The 18,192-nt window shown below is 31.5% G+C and overlaps 1 non-coding gene and 1 pseudogene across 1 annotated transcript; both read left to right on the top strand.

Annotated features, from left to right (window-relative positions):
* The first annotated feature begins 15,263 nt into the window (after positions 1-15,263).
* On the top strand, positions 15,264-15,379 carry LOC115969696. The gene has a single exon (XR_004087047.1). It is a non-coding gene; the product is annotated as a U5 spliceosomal RNA (small nuclear RNA).
* Positions 15,380-17,356: 1,977 nt separating this feature from the next.
* LOC115969693 lies at positions 17,357-17,475 on the top strand (annotated as a pseudogene).
* Positions 17,476-18,192: the final 717 nt, after the last annotated feature.

Raw genomic sequence — 18,192 nt, 5'->3', positions numbered from 1 at the left:
GCTAGGGTTTTTCCTTTTATACTTAAGGTAAAACATAAAACCCTATACGTCAAATAGGCTTGGGCTGAGTTGGAAATTTATACAGAAAAACAATCTGCATGAGCTTCGATCGATCGAGCCAGGCAGATTTACACAGTAAATCCTGCAGTACACTTAATTCTAACTTTGCACATAAACATACTTTGAGCAAGTTTAAAACAAGACTAAATGTTTTGATCATGGTTTGCTAATATTACAAAATGAAGTTCTAATACATTTAAACCTAAAGTCTTAGAACCCAACAAACTCCCCCTTTGGCAATCCGTGACAAAACACAAACTAAACAAAATACTCAAAGTTTACAAAAACAGCCCATTACAATAACATAGCCGAATAAAAACAAATTCAACCTAACTACTATTTATTAGTTGCAAGTGTAGACAACAGCACGACTAAATCAACCTATATATTCCTGTAACACTTAACAAACACATAAACGCATGTGTAGAACATACAAGTAAAACAAAATAAATTCTTGATTTCACATAAGCATAAACTATAAGAAATATATCATGAATAACCTCATAGTGTCTCCCCCTATCATAGACAACTCAACTAAACAAAATATATCAAGAGCCAAAAAATATAAATACAAGATGAAGCACCTAGATACAATCTAAAAGTTCCGAAACTCCAAAACAACAAAAATCTCCACCTATCAACAAAATCTCCTATCCAAATGTACTCCCCCTTTTTGTGATGAATTGTGAAAAGATAATCACTCATCATCAAAAGGAGGTGGTGGAGGTGATCGTCTAAGACTCTCCAAATTTGCTCACAAAGATCGAAGCTCATCAAGCATGTCCACCAAAAGCTGACCATGAGCCGCCTGAACGGTCATAACAGTCTCCAGCATATGACGAATGTTTGAATCATCCGAAGTAGAAGGTGGAGGAGCAGCAGGATCCACATACGCATCAGCAGCCGGATCAAATGAAGAAGAAGGAGAAGGAGGAGGAGGAAGAGGTGCAATACCTGAAGAGGAAGCATCGACTCTAGGGCATTTAGAGCTAGCTCATATCTGAGCAGTCCTCTGCCGAAGGAAGGTGACACCTATCAGAGCTATAATATGCACAGGCTCAAAAGCAGGAAAAGACTCTAATCCTAAATGAAGCAAAATCCGATGAATAAAACTGGAAAGAAAAGAGCATAAGTAGAAGAACTACTCCTATAAACCTCAATCAAAAAATGAATGAAAAGACGAGGAAAACTCATAGGAGCGTCTATGATAAGAGCATACAAAAATGAACATCTCTCCTATGCAAATGAGAGATGGGCCAAAGGGAATGGTAAGAAATCTGGAAAAAGAGATAATGAATCTCGGTCAACTCAACAGACGTGATCTAAGGATTAGAACCCCATTAGATAGAAGTACCAATAATATATGACATAATGTCATCTAGGGGAGGGGATTCATTATCAAGATAGACGGGACGCTGGACCATAGGCACCCCAAGAGCAGAGGCCACTACTGAAGGAGTAATGGTGTACTCTTCACCCTGTATCCAACTTCTCACCAAAGTGTTGGAATCATAATAGTAGACAGAGAGGTTCGAGTAGAACTCTCTAATCAAGGTAGCTGGAAGAGGATGATCAACATCCAACAAAGGCAACCAGCCCCTACGCTCAAAGTTTCTCCTAATTTCTAGGTCAATCTCATCTAAAACTACCTTACGCTCAGCCCACACATTCCTAAGAATGTTCAGCTTCTCAAATGTCTCTTGGTTTTTCTCACTCAGGAATCTCTCACTATCAAAGGATGGAGTAGACGAAGAGAATTTCCTATAGGCTCTTCCTAACCATGATGCTAAAGAGCAGAAAGGACAGACATAAAAAGATATAAAAGACAAAAAAACAAGAAAAACTAAGGGCAGACTACAAGTTAGAACAAAAATAATATAGAAAATAACAATCTATGTGATGCATGAACAATATCAACCCATGATGCATGCTTTAATGCAGTAAGAATGAGTTCAATTTGACTTTGAAATTACAAAATTGGCTTGAGCATAGAGTTTATATAAAAAAAACCCCAAAATTTTGAAAACCCACTTTCAAAAATCCCAACAAATTGATCAATTGATCATTACACAAGTTAGATAACAGAACATGTTGACAAAATCAATCAATCAATCAAACAAGCCAATTTATGCTTAATTGAACAAAATCCCCATTTCGGGTAGTTTCAAGCCCAAGAAAATTTAACTTTTCCCAATTCACCAAAATGATCAAATTAAACTACAAGGATCAATTTTATATCATCCCACAAAAAAAAACCCAATGATCAATTTTGAAAGAAAAGATTGAAAACACCAAAATCCCCAAAAATTCATAGGTTCGAAATTTTCCCAAATATGCATGAAACATGAAAATAAATGATAAAGGAGGGGCAAAAAGGTCTTACTGGCCTTAGAAGACAAAAACCTTGCAAAAAATTAGAGGGAAAATGACAAAAAAATAGCTTTGAATCCTTGATTGGTCGAATAGAGAGAGAAAAGCTTTTGAAAAGTTTGAAATAGTGTTGAACACGGGAAAAGCTAAAGGTTTTAAAAAACTCTTTGTGCGATTTTTGATTGATCGAAAAATAGATTCGATCGATTGAAAATTACATTCGATTGATCTAGCATCAATCAAGCAGCAATCGAGTTAGGCAGATTCAAATCAAATTTTTAATCGCAATTTTGATCGATTGAGAAATAGGTTTAATTGATTGAAAATCTAGAAAAAACACATTTTTGAAAAACAGAGAAAATTTAAGTAGAAACTCCTCAAAGCATAGTATTTTGTGAATAGAATGCATGAGTATGAGATGAAATGTTTTTCAAAAACACTTGTATTGAACCTAGATCTCCCAAAAATAAGATTTTCAATCAATTTTCCTTAAATTCTCAAACTTCAAAACACATTTTGCATTATAAGCAAGGAATTTTCAATTGTGGATGGCCAAACAAGCTCACACACAATGACATGTACAAAGTTTAGCAAAGAGTAACTTGTGTAATGTGTGCAACTAGTAGAAGCTTGAGATACATGTGAGGTGATATGTGAATAGTAATCAAGCACAATTTCTACAAAATTCATCACATAAATTTGAAAGAGACTATCACCTAAAGAGTTACATCATATAACTCCTGCATCTCCTAGAATAAAAGCTTGCAATCATGTAAGTTTCTTGATTTGCCTCATAATATACACACCAATTTTATTTGATCAGAAACTTATTAAAGTAGCCAGGAAAATGTACACACCAATTTTAATTGATTGAATTAATTATAGTTCAATAATGTACACACCAATTTTAGCATTTAAACCGAGGCTATATCTTATGTTCTTTTTGTGCATGTGTTACACTTTCTCGAGCACAAAATCTTATGATATGCACTAAGGTGTTCATGATTGGCTTGTAAACAGTGATGAGATGATTATTTATGCATTTCTCAATAAGTTCAAGTCTAACAATCAAAGGCATGTGACTTCAAGATCAAGACAAAGTGATCAAAAACTATAAACATCTTTTCACACAACATGCACTACAAAGCTCAAACTAGTAAAGTGCTATAAATAAGCTCATCCAAGTTAAACAAGGTACATAAACATGTTATGTAAAAATGTTATACTTAATATTTTAGATATTATGAGTTTAATATTTATATATGTTTTAATAAATTTTAATTTAGAACCAGTGTTTTCAACCCAAACATGTCTTTTCTCATTATGTAAGTGCACAAAAATAGGTTGAAGTAGACCAAAATGGATTGAAGTGGTCCAAATAGACTAAGTTGGACCAAATCAACAAAGTGGACCGAATGGATAGAATAGGACCGAATAGGAACAAGGTGGACCAAGTAGGACTAAGGTGGACAGAATAAGAATGAATGGACATAATGGACCGAATGAGATGAAATTAGACTGAAGTGGACATATTAGACCAAAGTGGACCTAATAGGACCAATTTTAATTGAATAGGACCAAAGTGGATAAAATAGGACCAATGTGAACTGAATAGAACCAAATAAAACCAAAGTGGACATAATGGACTGAATAAGAGAAATTGGATTGAATAATACCAAAGTGGACAGAATGGATTGAATAGGACCAATGGGGATTGAATAAGACTAAAGTGGACAGAATAGGACCAATGTGGACCGAATAGGGCCAATGTAGACCGAAATGGACTGAATGGACCGACATAGACAAAATGGAACTTTAGTGGACAGAATGGACTAAATAGGACCAAATGGACTGATTAGGACCGTTTAGACCAAATTGGACCGATTAGGACTGTTTGGACCAAATTGGACTGAAGATGACATAATGAACCGAATAGAACCAGTTTGGAACGAATAATAATTTTGAATATTTTTCATTTTTATTGCATTTTTAGGGCTCATATTTATAATTTCTAATATCTATTTTCTAATCTTTGAATTTTTTAACTTAAAACTAAAGATCTTAGCCCAAATATAATAAAATTTCATACCTTTCAATCCAAAAATTAAGAAAAAATGAATTTTTGAGCTAAACATGAAAATGCAACCTACAAATAGAACAAATTTAAGGCTCAAATAGTATATAATGGATTGAAGGGGTACGAAATTGACTGAGTGGACCGAATTGGATCGACTATACCAAATTGGACCAGAGTAGACCTAATTAGACAGAATAGAAATTTTCAAGTTTTAAGGAGAAAAAATTATCTTTAACAAATTTTAGAGAAAAAAAATTATAAATTATATTACAAATACAAAATAATTATTTATTTCCACAAATCGCATGGATCTGTGGTTAGTATATAATATAGGCAAAAAAACTATTTCGGTCCTTACATTTTGGGGTCATAGTCAATTTGGTCCCTACATTTTGATAGCAATCAATTTGCTCTCTGTTATTTTCAACTTGCAATCATTTTGGGTCCCTACAGTTAAGTCACTAACGGAAAATGTTTACGTGGCAAACGGTTTGAATTGTTGGCACGCTTAATATTAAAAAATTAAATAAGATGCTGACTTGTTTAAATTTTATGGCCACGTCAACACTGAGATGGCAAAAAAAGCCACATCATCTTTTAAAAATAATTTTCTATTATTCACTAATTTTTTCATTTCTTTATTTTTTCTTTTAGCTTTTTGAAAATTTCTTTAAAATTTCATTTTATTTTTTAACATTGTTCACTGTTTTTGTCCAAACCCAGATAAGAGCATTCTCATCAAGAGTTTTTTAAAATTTTAACATTTAGCATCTAAAAACCTAACTTTATAGCATTTAACACATTATTTTACAATACCCCTAACATTAAAACTTCTATTTTTTTACCATTTCATTTATATATTCGTTCTTTATTATTTTTTATTCATTTTTTATTCTCTCTCTCTCTCTCTCTCTCTCTCATAGCAAAAAAAAAAAAATAATAGTAAAAATAAAAAATTGTAACATCTTGCTATAGTGCACTCTAAAAAAATGAGAGCTTACTGTAACAAGATGTCAAATTTTTTAGCATATGGTATCTTTGATGGAGTAGGTTTTTGTGGTTATAAATGCTAAAAAAATGCTAAAAATAGTATTTTAGCATTTATAACATGATGAGAATGCTCTAAGGCCTCCATCTTTCTCAATCTCCTCTTCCTCACCTTAACCACCGGTCAATAGCATTAATATAAGTTACATTATTCCTCACCACCATCGTAACTTCTCAAAGATCAACCGAAAATTACGACCTTATGTGGGTGGCAACTAGAACATGAGCTAAGCACGAAAGTTGCACAGATCGTGCAATGGCATTGGCGATGATGGGATTCACAGGAGGACTCATCAGATCAGCATAAGCTTGTGACCCACTTAGGTTTTGTGCTTTGAGAGGAGTGGGATAGGATCTACTATGCACTGGGGTATTAGAACCCAGATCTATAAATTTTTTGGGCAAGTGGGTGATGTGGGTTTTTGGTCACAATGGTAGGAATAGAGTAACTAACAGAAGAGTGAAGTGGGGGTTGAGCAATTTATGGTAATGGGGTTGGCCTTGTTGGAAAAGGATCTACGAGCTTGGATTCCATGAAAGATAGCTTCTTGTGCTCATGAGTTTTTTCTCTTTTGGACTATACTGACTAACGCATTGAAATTTTTTAGCTCAAAAAATCCAAGCTTTTTAATGGACTCTAAAGTGATAAGACACCAAGCTAACACTTTCATAAGATAAAAAAGAGAAATTTGGAGTTGGGTTCATTGAGTAATTTGAGTTGGTATGCTAGAGAAACTTTAGTAGAGGTTTGATAGCTTTCTCAACCAAATCATCTCTATACAAAGAAGAGTATGAGTGCACGCAGTTAATGAGAGAGACGACGACCTTATTTGGGTTTGGAGAAAGATAGTGAAGAATGTGAGAAAATAAAATGAAATTTTAAAGAAATTGTGAGAAAACAAAAAGAAAAAATAAAGAAAAGGAAAAAAATTGTAAATAAAAGAAAATTATTTTTGAAAGATGACGTGGCTTTTTTTGCCATCTTAGTGTTGATACGGCCATAAAATTTAAACAAGTTAGCATCATATTTAATTTTTTTAATATTAAGCATGCCAACAATGCAAACCTTTTGCCATGTTGGTATTTTCCGTTAGTAACTTAACAATGAGACCAAATTGACTATGATCCCAAAATGTAAGTTCTAAAATATTGTTTTCGCCTATAATATATATATATATATATATATATATGTGGGAACCAGAGATGAGACTATTGGGCTTTAACTCACTTGGGCTCACAATTTATTTGTAGTGGGCTTCAAGATTTCCTACTCTGGGTCGTTCTCGGCAGAGAGACTCAAAGCAACACTCAATCTCTCTTCTTCCTTGATTGTTTTCTCTCTATTTTTCTGAACCCTTTCCTCTTCCCAAACTTCTGCTATTTATAGCCAAGGTTAGTGGGAAGATTATGATTACAGCCACCACTAGTGCTATTGAAGGTCCAATATTATCTGCTTTAAGTGGGTGTTTAGGTGAGAGTGGGATGCAACAATTATGGCCTTGGACCTTGGTTCCAGCTTAGTCAATTGTGCTCGGTAATGTAGTTTCCCGAGCATTTCATGATTTTCCCGGACACAGTTCATATGCTTGTTCGAGAAAGCTTATGCCGAACACTTCTCAGGATTCAAGGCCCAAAACTTGTTTTTACATGAAGGCAGTTTCAAGAAGGGCTTAGGGCAATGGGGCTGTTCTGTTGGGCCTAGGCCTAGGGCCCATATGGGTCTTGGGATCTCGGTGCCGTACAATATATATATAAAAGTAGAGATCTCATGCGAGAAAGCATAGGATTCTATCATTTGGTGCACACTATGAAGATAATTGAAATACTCTTAAATCACTTCAGAGGTAAGAATAAATTTAAAAATAGAGACTCTTTATTTCCTTTGATTCAATGTTTCAAGACTACTTTTTGTTACATTTTTTATTCAATGTTTTAAGACTACTATTTATTTTATTTGGTTCAATATTTTAAGACTTTTCCTCTCTCTCTCACACAAAACTCTTTACATTTCCATTCACCCTTTTAACTTCTACTCCTTTATATACACATGCTCACAGCCCTTCATGCCATCCCATCTCAAATACGCTCAGACCAAAAATGATGTCATTTACCTTCAATCTTTCAACGACATCTACATAACACCAACATTGCAATTCCCTTTGATCCTAACTTGTATGAGTAGGCTATGACCAAGGAAGGGGGCTTGCATTTTTTATTCAGTGAAAGTAACTTATGATTTTGATACTGAAGTCAAGCATTGTGGATTTTGTGAAGGTTGTGATTCGCTTTGAGTTTTTGGGTGTTTGGTATTTTGGTTTGAGAAAGTCATAAATGTATTTTGTTTTAGAACTAAAGAAAAAGAAAAAGAAACATTTTATTATTTTTTATTTTAAGAAACAAGCTAACTATAAAACACACACAAACACAAACATTCTAATTGATTATTTATGAAGTTAGCTATTTTTTTTTTTATTTTGTGTTAGAACTCATAATTTTTAGGTTTCTTTGTAGGTTTTTTTTACTGCTATTTTATGTGGTATGAGCCATAGTGATAAAAATAAAAATCAATAATGATTTCAAAGTATTTTTCATATTTAAAAAAAAAAAAAGTTTATAGAAGCCTAACTAAAAATAAATAAATTTTGATAATTGGATGTGTTTTTAGCCAATTTTTCTTTGTTTAATTTCTTTTTTTTTTAATTTATGTTGATACTTACAAACAATTTCCTTAATTTCATTAAGATAATGAATTGAGTATTTGCAATTGAGGTCTCCATATTTGGTTGTGAGAATAGATTGGTTAAGGAAGTGTTTGGGAGGTTGCTTAAATTTATGCTTTAAATTCCTATTTGAAGATTTCAAAACCATTTAATTAGTTTGTTTTTTGGGATAAATATAAAATCTACTTTTAATCAGTTTAAAATATAAAATCTACTTTTAATGGTAAATATTATAATATGTTATAGTCTTATAGTGTTATAAAATTTTAAAAATAAAAATAAAATATGAATTAAAAAGAGTTCCTCTAATTCTATGAATTTTTTTAGAATACTCTTTTCTTGAATATCATTCAAAAAAATTTCGGATCGCCTAGTATCCCATCAAAAAATCATGTTTCAAAGTATTTAACAATATTATGGACAAACATAAATATTATATAATAAAATAAGTATTATATGTAGGTTTTAATATACATAAAAATGATTTCAAATGAAATGTAAAGTAGTCCACAAATCGCACGGAACATCATCTAGTATCATATAATAATAGGTTAATTGCAATTTATCCTTACCTGGTTAGGCCTATTTTAATAGTGACTAACCGTGAATACCAACAGAAAATGCTTTCTACAAGTTTTTTGTGATTAATGTGCTTCTTTCCATAACATCTCCATAATGATATGATGACACGAAGGCTAGAATACCAAGTTTCAAATGTTTCACCCACTAACTTACTTACACCTGAAATACTAAGGGATTGCCAATTAAAGGATCCTTGTCCTAAATATTTGGTTAATGATGTGATCAGAAGGCTAGAATACCGATCAGAGAAGGCTAAAATACAAGTTTTATTATTATTATTTTATTTTATTTATAGAGATTTTCAACCTATGACATTCGATCTTGATAATAGTTTTAATTTTATCATTAGACTAAGACACGAATCGATTTTTGATGTAGATGAGAATTGAACTCGAGATTTCTTATTCAACCATCAGAGACTTTATCAATTGAGCTAACTAGAACCCACAAAATACTAAGTTTTCTAATGGCACAGACATGTAGAACGAGTTACTTGCTATAATGTTGCTATAGTGTCCTGTTTTAGGAGAATAATTGCTCAATTTTATAATTTAAGGATATATACATGAGAAATCACCTCATAATTACAAAATATAACTTGCCAAAATTTAACACATTAACACATCAAATTATAAGATTTATATAATAAAATGATGAGAACGAAAACAATAAATGTTATGCTAATCTATATATATATATATATATATAAAACCGAAACTTTTGAAACTCCCACAATTTTCCACGTCAACATTACTTAAATAAATATTATTATTAATTAATGAAAAAAAGACTCTAACACAAGTTAGACTTCTAGCCAAATACAATAACACTCTCCCACCGCCTCTACTCTCTCCTATTTAAGAATTGCTTGTATAGAAGACCTAAAACCCAAAATACAAACGTGTAAACCAAAAATTATTTGTGGAGAAAGATGATGTTTGATCAAAAGTAGATTTGTGGCATATATTAGTAACACACTGCATCCAAACCTTTTGTTGCTGGCTGCGTGGCATATTTCTTGGATAACACACTGCATCGAGACCCTACAGTCAGGAAAGATAGAGGTAAACATTGGTGGGCAAGTTCCGGTCCTGCAAGGGTGACACGAGGAGTGAAGAATTTTATTCCCTGCCCTTCATTAATCTAAACAAGTATTTCCCATCCCTCTAATATTATGAGGCCCTCTATCAGATATTGCTTTGTTGAAGGTTCAAAAGCTCTTTGCGAGATCATGTTATAAATCATTGTTATCTCTATTACTAGTGAATCTTATTACAGTCTACATCAGTATAAGATTGTCTCTTCCTTTATAGGATGCCTTAGAACATTTATTTAATTGTTTTCTTTGTTGTAAATCCAATGGCAGAACTGGATTTAAACTACTAATGAAGCATTTTTATTTCTCTCCAAAAAAAAAAAAAAAAAAAAGCAGATGCGCTGTCCCACAAGTAATAAGATCCAAAAGCAACAATTGATGAACCAATTCATGGCTCATGATCCCAACACAATGAACTTCTCCAGAGCTAACTTCATGTAAGATCAGGAAACAAATCAAGAAAAAAAATCTTTTTATTTTGTAGGAGTTAATAAGACCATATGCAGTTCTGATTTTTATTGCTTTGGGTTTAGGATTTGCTTACAAATTTAAGATTTTGATCATGTGCTATCCAATATTAGTTGTGGGTGTCTTTAGATCTATCATATGACGAATCTTTGTATTTCGTAGGTTTTTATGGCTAATAAGACTATATGCAATTCCAATTTTTATTGCTTTGGTTTTAAGATTGTTTACAAATTTAAGTTTTTTGATCATGTGCTATCCAATGTTAGTTGTGGGTGCTTTTAGATCTATCAAACTTCAATTTTTGGTTGAATTTATAACAATAGTCACATATTTTTTTGCTTTGTTTCTATAATTTGTAAGTTCTGAATCTTTTAATTCTTAACTCTTTTTGCCTTTGATAAGTTTTGACATATGTATTTTTGGGTTTTTTTTTTTTTTTTTTTTGGTAATATTTGAAATTGTTGGGAAAATTTCAACAATTATAGCCATGCATTATTTTTTTTTAAGATAACCCATCTTTTTCTTATATTTTTCTATTGTGTAGTTATATATACATTTTGTTTTGCTTCAATAATTTCTAAATAATGAATCTTCTAATTCTTTAATATTTTTTGGCATTTCAGAAGTTTTAACATATGAATTTTTGAGATATTATTTTGCTATATTGAAACTATTTGACAGATTTCCACGACTATAGTGATGAATTATTTCTTTTAAAGGTAACACTATAGTCACTTTTTTTTATTTTTTTTATTTTTTATTTTTTTTATGTTGTTTCTATAATTTGTAGGTTTTGACTATTTTTGTAATATTTGAAACAATTTGGCAGATTTCAACAGTATAACCAAGGATCATTCTTTTGAAGATAACATATCTTTCTCTTATATTTCTCTATTGTATGGTCACATATATATATATATATATATATTGTTTTGTTTCAATAATTTCTATATAGTGAATCTTTTGATTCTTTAATAATTTTTGGCATTTTGAAAGTTTTATATTTGAATTTTCGATATTTTTTTTGCAATATTTGAATTTTTTGCAAGCCAACTTCTTTATCAAATTTAAACATAAAAGACTAGAGTAATTTATGTGATGGTATAGTTTCATAATCAAGTTAGGATTTTATAACCATTGCACGTTCAAGCAATGGCTTCTTTATCAAATTTGAACATAAAAGACCGAGGTAATTTATGTGATGGTATGGTTTCATAATCAAGTTAGGATTTTATAAAAATTATTTTAATCTGCTACACAAATAGGTAGGTTCCCGTGTGTAGCATTGGTTTGCGACTAGTGTCTTAGATGAGGAAGTTGTGTGGTTGGAGGATTCGCCACCACCAGCTCGTGATGCTTTGTATTTGGATTCTACTTTTTTAAATGAATGAAGTCTAGTTGGTTTTCAAAATAAAAAATAAATAAAAATAAATGACTCGGCAAGCTATGCATTTTAAGTCATGTTCTCATTTTATATACCAACTTTTGAGTTTTGAGCAACTGATGGCCTTTTCACTTTAGGAATAAAAATCCTTTGTCCCAATTTGGGCCAAATGGCCAAGTACTACTGTTTGGCAAAATATGTATGGATTTACTATTATTTGCAAAATAATTAGGGATCTACCATCTATATCTATATATTACTAAAAGCTGAAGCGTAATGTTTAATGCTGTTGCTCTCATGTTGCGTCACATTAGCTGCCACGTCATTCTTTTTTTTTTTTTTTTTTTTTTTAAAATATAATTTGTCCTACAATTTTAAAATGGTTTTTATAATTTTCAGCCCTATAAATGCAGCACACTACTTATTTATTTACTTCCACTATCACCCTATAATAAATCTGTATAATTAATCCAGTCCACCTCTTATTTATTTAGTTCCACTATCAAGCCCAACGCAAAGCTTTTTCAGTTCAGCTTTAGGGTTTTGTGTGGGCCTTTTCAGCTTAAAGGAGAGGGAAAAAAAAAAAAAAAAAACAAAAAAACAACAACAACGTTGAAGCCTTTTTGTTTTTAACATTTATTTATTTTTAATATTTACACTACTCCAACCTTTCTCTCTCCCTTACCATTTCATCTCTCCACTACTTCTTCAATTTTTCTCCCTCCCTTACCTTTTCATTTTCCCACTACTCTGTACATTAATATTATTCTTCTTCTTTCCCTTCATCTTCTTTTATTTTTGTCTCTTCTTATTCACACCCTCTTACTATAAATTTGTCACTATCTCTTCTATTCTATGCATATTTTTCCCTCACAAAAAAAAGGTTCCCTCTCTCTCTCTCTCTAAATTTTTTGGTGGATTTTTTTATTTTTATTTTTCTTGCATCTCTCCTTTAGGTTGATAATTTTGTATATTCTTTAAAACTCTATTTTGGGTTAATGCGATTTAGTTTTGTTTTTTAAATTGTGATTTAGTTTTGTTTTTTAAATTGTTGTTGTTGTTGTTGTTTGAAACTCTTTTTTTTTTGGGTTAAATGTTATCCTATTGCGTTCTAAAGAATTAAATATAACATATAAAAATATAATATTATTCTATTACATAGCATGATTTGGATAATTTGGTATTTATTCTGTTACATAGTATGATTTTTTATAGTGCTCAATTTAGATGTTAAACTATGAGACTTTACTAATTTTTGTTTATTTTCTAATCTTTTGTGGTGAACAAAGTATTCTTAATAGATGTATTAGAAGTACTCTATAATGCCATTTATTTAAAGAAAAGTAAAGGTTAACCAAACCAAAATAAACGGATAGGTGACAAATTTTAACTTTTGCAATTTTATTTTTATTATTATTATTTTATAACAATGCATATATAGAAATTTAATTCTTAGATTTTGCTAATAATTGTTTATTTGATAATATGTTTTGGGTGGCTGAAATTATAATTTCTACAAAGAAAATAACCTTAATAGATTATCAAAAAAAAAAAAAAAATCCTAATATTGGTTCAATTAATCATTGTTAAGTTTTATTAATTTTTTTTAGTTTACATTTTTTTTTGGTGTTTTGGATTGTTTCTATATTACATTTATGATTGTTCCTATAATATAATAAATAAAAATATAATTACGAAATACATTACTCATTATTATATTAGTTTAAACTGTAAAAAAAAAAAAAAAAAATTAATAAAACCACTATAAAAATAATTATCACGCGCAACGCGCGGATTCTCGGCTAGTTTTTTTAAAACTCAAATTTGTGAAACTCGAGCTCTTTGGAAAATTTTTTATGGAACTCGAGTTCCATAAAAAATAACACAACAAATTTGAAGGCTATTTTTTTAAAAAAACTTGAGTTTCTAAAACTCGAGTTCTACAGCAAACTTGAGTTTCACAAACTTAAGTTTCAAAAAGGTGGTAGATTGCAAAATATTTCACAAACAGTGGTTTATTGCTAAATATTTTGCCAAATAGTAATATATGGCCATTTTGGCCCCAATTTGGGCCCAATGATTCAATATTAGCCTATCTAGTATATTACCCAAAAAAAAAAAAGAGAAATCTAATATCATGACCAGAGAATAGGATCCTTTAGAATTCTCCGGAAATTTTTAAAAAATACATTTGACTAACACATATTTAGCATCGACAGTTAAAATCATTGACTAATACTAGTTTAATTATTGATAACGTGACAAAATCTAAAACACTCATTTGACAAATGAATGGGTAAGATTTTAATAATTTAAATTTTATTGTTGATTTATCTGGAGAATCTCAGATCATCTTAACCAAAAGAAGAAGAAGAAGAAGATATGGCGGACTTGGAGAATAGGCTGGCCCCGATAATTGGAGAGAGGAACGAGAGGAAGATCAATTATTGTGTAATTTATGCTTGCCCCATATCTTCTTGTTGTATATTCTTTCTTGTATTGCTTGAAGGAATTCGCTTCCCTATTTATTCAATGCCAGATTACCGTATCGTGAATTTTGTGATCTACATCATTTCATTTCTAGCTTCATTACTCTTGGTTATAACAAGCTTCATTGATTGCTATAGAGAAATACGAAGAAATGGAAAGGTCGTGCCTCTCGAGACTGAACTCCCTGCACTACCCATGGTTTAGTTTGTGATCTTTTTCTCTCTTATAATAAGGTTGGGATCACTGTCTTTTTTTTTTTTTTTTTTTTTTTTTTTTTGCTAGGTAACTAGTGGGGGAGGGAGGAGTTGAATTTGAACTCTAGACATTATTGGGCGTCACAGAGGGTGTCTGTACCATTGGACTATCACTAGATCTCGTCTCATTGTAAAGTTAGTCGTAAATTGCAAATTGAGAAATCAATACAGTTCCATATTTCCCCAGCTTTCTTGTTTGAATAAATTCAATCATGATGCTTTTAGTTGTATAGGCTATAGGCTTATGATGTGAAAGCTGGTAGTTCATTTGGGCATTCTCCATAGATTTAATAGTTGAATATAGTTTTTGCAAATCCAAAACTAGCAAATTAATAAGAGCATCATTTCAGAAGATGGTTGTTTGCAGGGGAGGTTAGGAAATGAAACAGATAGAATCAAATGCCAAAAATTGTTGGTTAACTAAAAATATAGATTTTCCAAGTTAGATTATTTTTGTGCAGAGTTGCTGAAACAGACATAATGATGTACCATTCCTTGAATTATGAGTGATTCTAGTTCCTCTAGTGTGAAGTCTGCGTGCACAAATTCCATCAAGCATGGAATAGGAATTCAATTACTCGTTTGCTTCATTGCTTGTTTACTCTATACCCACTTCTGAACATCAGGTAATACTCCCACATCGACTAGAAGATCAACCTCCAAATGAAATGAAGACTGCTTATAAGCTGATATGACTACGAGAGACAACATATGGAGCCACGCAGTGAGCACAAAGCGAACTATTCTTTCGCCTTTTACTAAAGAATTCCGTGTGCTCGCTGCTCAAAATGGCATACATCAATTTTTGAGGGGATGATTTCAGTAGAATCCAACCCCCACAAAACTAGTTAAACTTTTGACACAAATATTCACAATTAATGTGCTAATTTACACATATTAAAAGGTAAAAAAAAAACTTATTGGTAAAGTCTTTGATCAATTTCTGCTTATATAAAAAACTGATTAGTGTTTTGGTCTGATGCTAAAAAATTATCGTTAGGAGCGGATGTTATAAGTTATAATTTACACATTACACATTTTGAAAGGTGAAAAAAAAGTGCACATTTAAAACATTAAGTCAATGTTAAAAAGTGAATGTATAAAAGTGGATGTGAGAGAATAGAAGTCCAAAGTTGTCAATTACAAACAGAGCACAAACGGAATGTATAAACATTAAAGTCAATGTTAAAAAGTGAATGTATAAAAGTAATGTATAAACATTAAAGTCAATGTTAAAAAGTGAATGTATAAAAGTGGGTGTGGGAGAATAAAAGTCTAAAGTGTCAAATACAAACAGAGCACAGATGGAATGTGTAAAAGTGGATATGAGAGAATAAAAATCCAAAATTGCCCGTAACAAATAGAGCACAAACGGCTGATTTGCTGACTATTCTTGAATAGTTTGTTATATTGTACATGTGTACTCAATGCTCAAAGCCTACTTATATCAATTACATTACAAAATGGACATTGTCAATTGTCAAAGCCTACTACTATAACTTGATAAAATTTGTATCATCCAAAATATCATTAATCTTATAGAAGGTTAACAGTGATGCATCAATAACATCAGTTTGTAAGAATAATGTAATCAAAATTTGTAGAAAATCAAGTCAACACGGGTGATCATTCGGTTACATTTGACCACTCTCACTGAAGAAACCATGACAAAGAAACTCAAGATGGATCACTATCTATCACATATCCTTATTTCTCATTTTATCCGATCCTTATGTTACGTCTCTAGTTTGTTTCTGCCAAATAATTGGGCAATAGTCTATTTTTAATTCAATAAATGCCTTGAATTATGGTGGAGAAACAACCTGCTGCCTGTTCCTTGAGTAATTATATTTCAATAATCTCACCACATAATGGGCATGGTTTTTTAATTGAACAAGGCTCTAAGTAATTATATTTCAATAATCTTGCCACATAATGGCCATGGATTCTTGAATTGAACAAGGCATATATTTTCAAAGGGAATGGTACTAAAATTATCTTCAATTTAAGATTAAGATTTTTTTTTTCCCCCTATATATGATATTATACAGAGCACGACATCATTTAAGATTTTAAATTTGATGTTGCACTAAGTCTCTCAATTAAAAAAAAAAAAAAAAGTCAGTAGGTTGGCATATTTCAGGGGGTCATTTTTTACTTGTATAGTTGTTTTCTGTGACTATTTTAAGACCACTCTTTAGAGTTTTGCTAACCAAATTCCCATATAGTCAAAATGCTTCTCTGGCAATTACAAATTAGAAGATAGCCATCTGTGGTAGTCAGCTATGGAAAACTTTAAGAAAGAAAAGAAAAAAAAAGAAAGATAGGCAGACATGGACAATAGGTTGGGTGAGATGGTGGAAAGGAAGCCAAGTTCTTGTGTGATGTATGCTGTCCTGTTTTTTTTTTTTTTCTGTTTGTGCTATCTTTTCATAACGCTTATCTCCATTTCAGAATTTTCAAATTAAGAGCATCATTTCAGAAGATGGTTGTTTGAAGGGGTGCTTAGGAAATGAAACAGATAGAATATAGATTTTCCAAATAGATAATTGTTGTGCAGAGTTGCTGAAACAGACATAATGATGCACCATTCTTTGTATTAAGAGTGATTCTAGTTCCTCTAGTATGATGACTGTGTGCACAAATTCCATCAATCATGGAATTGGTGTTCAATTACTCGTTTGCTTCATTGCTTGTTTAACCCACTTCTGAACACAAGGGAATAGCCCCACATCGATTAGAAGATCAACCCCAAAATGAAATGAAGACTGCTTATAAGTTGCTATGACTAATAGAAACAACATATGGAGCCATGCAGTGAGCACAAAGCGAACTATTCTTTCGCCTTTTACTAAAGAATACCGTGTGCTCACTGCTCAAAAGGGCATACACCAATTTTTTGAGGTGTTTTTTTTTTTTTTTGAGGTGTTGATTTCAATAGAATCCAACCCCCATAAAACTAGTTAAAGTTGTCCGCAAATTGTTCTCTTATACTAGTTTATAGCCACTATTTTATGCAAATATTGACTGTTTTTTTTATAGAGAAAGATAAGTGATAAAAATATTCACAATTAATGTCTAATTTACACATTACACATTTCAAAAGGCAAAAAAAGAAAAAAAAGTCAAAAGTGGATGTGAGAGAATAAAAGTCCAAAGTTTCCAATAACAAACAAAGCACGAATGACTAATTTGCTAAGTATTAGTTCTTGTATGATCTGTCATATTTTGATGTGTGCGGGATGCTCAAAGCCTACTTATATCAATCATATTACAAAATGAGTTTTGTCAAAGCCTACTACTATAATTAGGGGTGTCAATGTTCGACCCAACCCGCGAACACGACACGAACTCGACACGGGTTTTTTCGGGTTAGGGTTGGACCTTAATGGGTTTGGGTCATAAACGGGTCGACTCGAAAGTGACACGATAAGAAACGTGTCCTAAGTGGGTCAACCCGCATAACCCGCAATAGACACGTTTGACACGCCAATTTATTTGTGTCAACCCGAAATGACCCACTTAACACAACTTATTTAACTCATTTAACAAATAAATATTTATTTTATTTTAGATTTGTCAAATACCTTTTATATCCAACATATATTTTAAATTTAAAAAGAAAAGTGAGTAATTACAAAAAT

This window comes from Quercus lobata, chromosome 11, assembly GCF_001633185.2.
Source record: "Quercus lobata isolate SW786 chromosome 11, ValleyOak3.0 Primary Assembly, whole genome shotgun sequence".
NCBI lineage: Eukaryota > Viridiplantae > Streptophyta > Magnoliopsida > Fagales > Fagaceae > Quercus > Quercus lobata.
The sequence above is the reverse complement of the archived record's forward strand: the minus strand, read 5'-3'. Positions and strand labels throughout refer to the sequence as shown.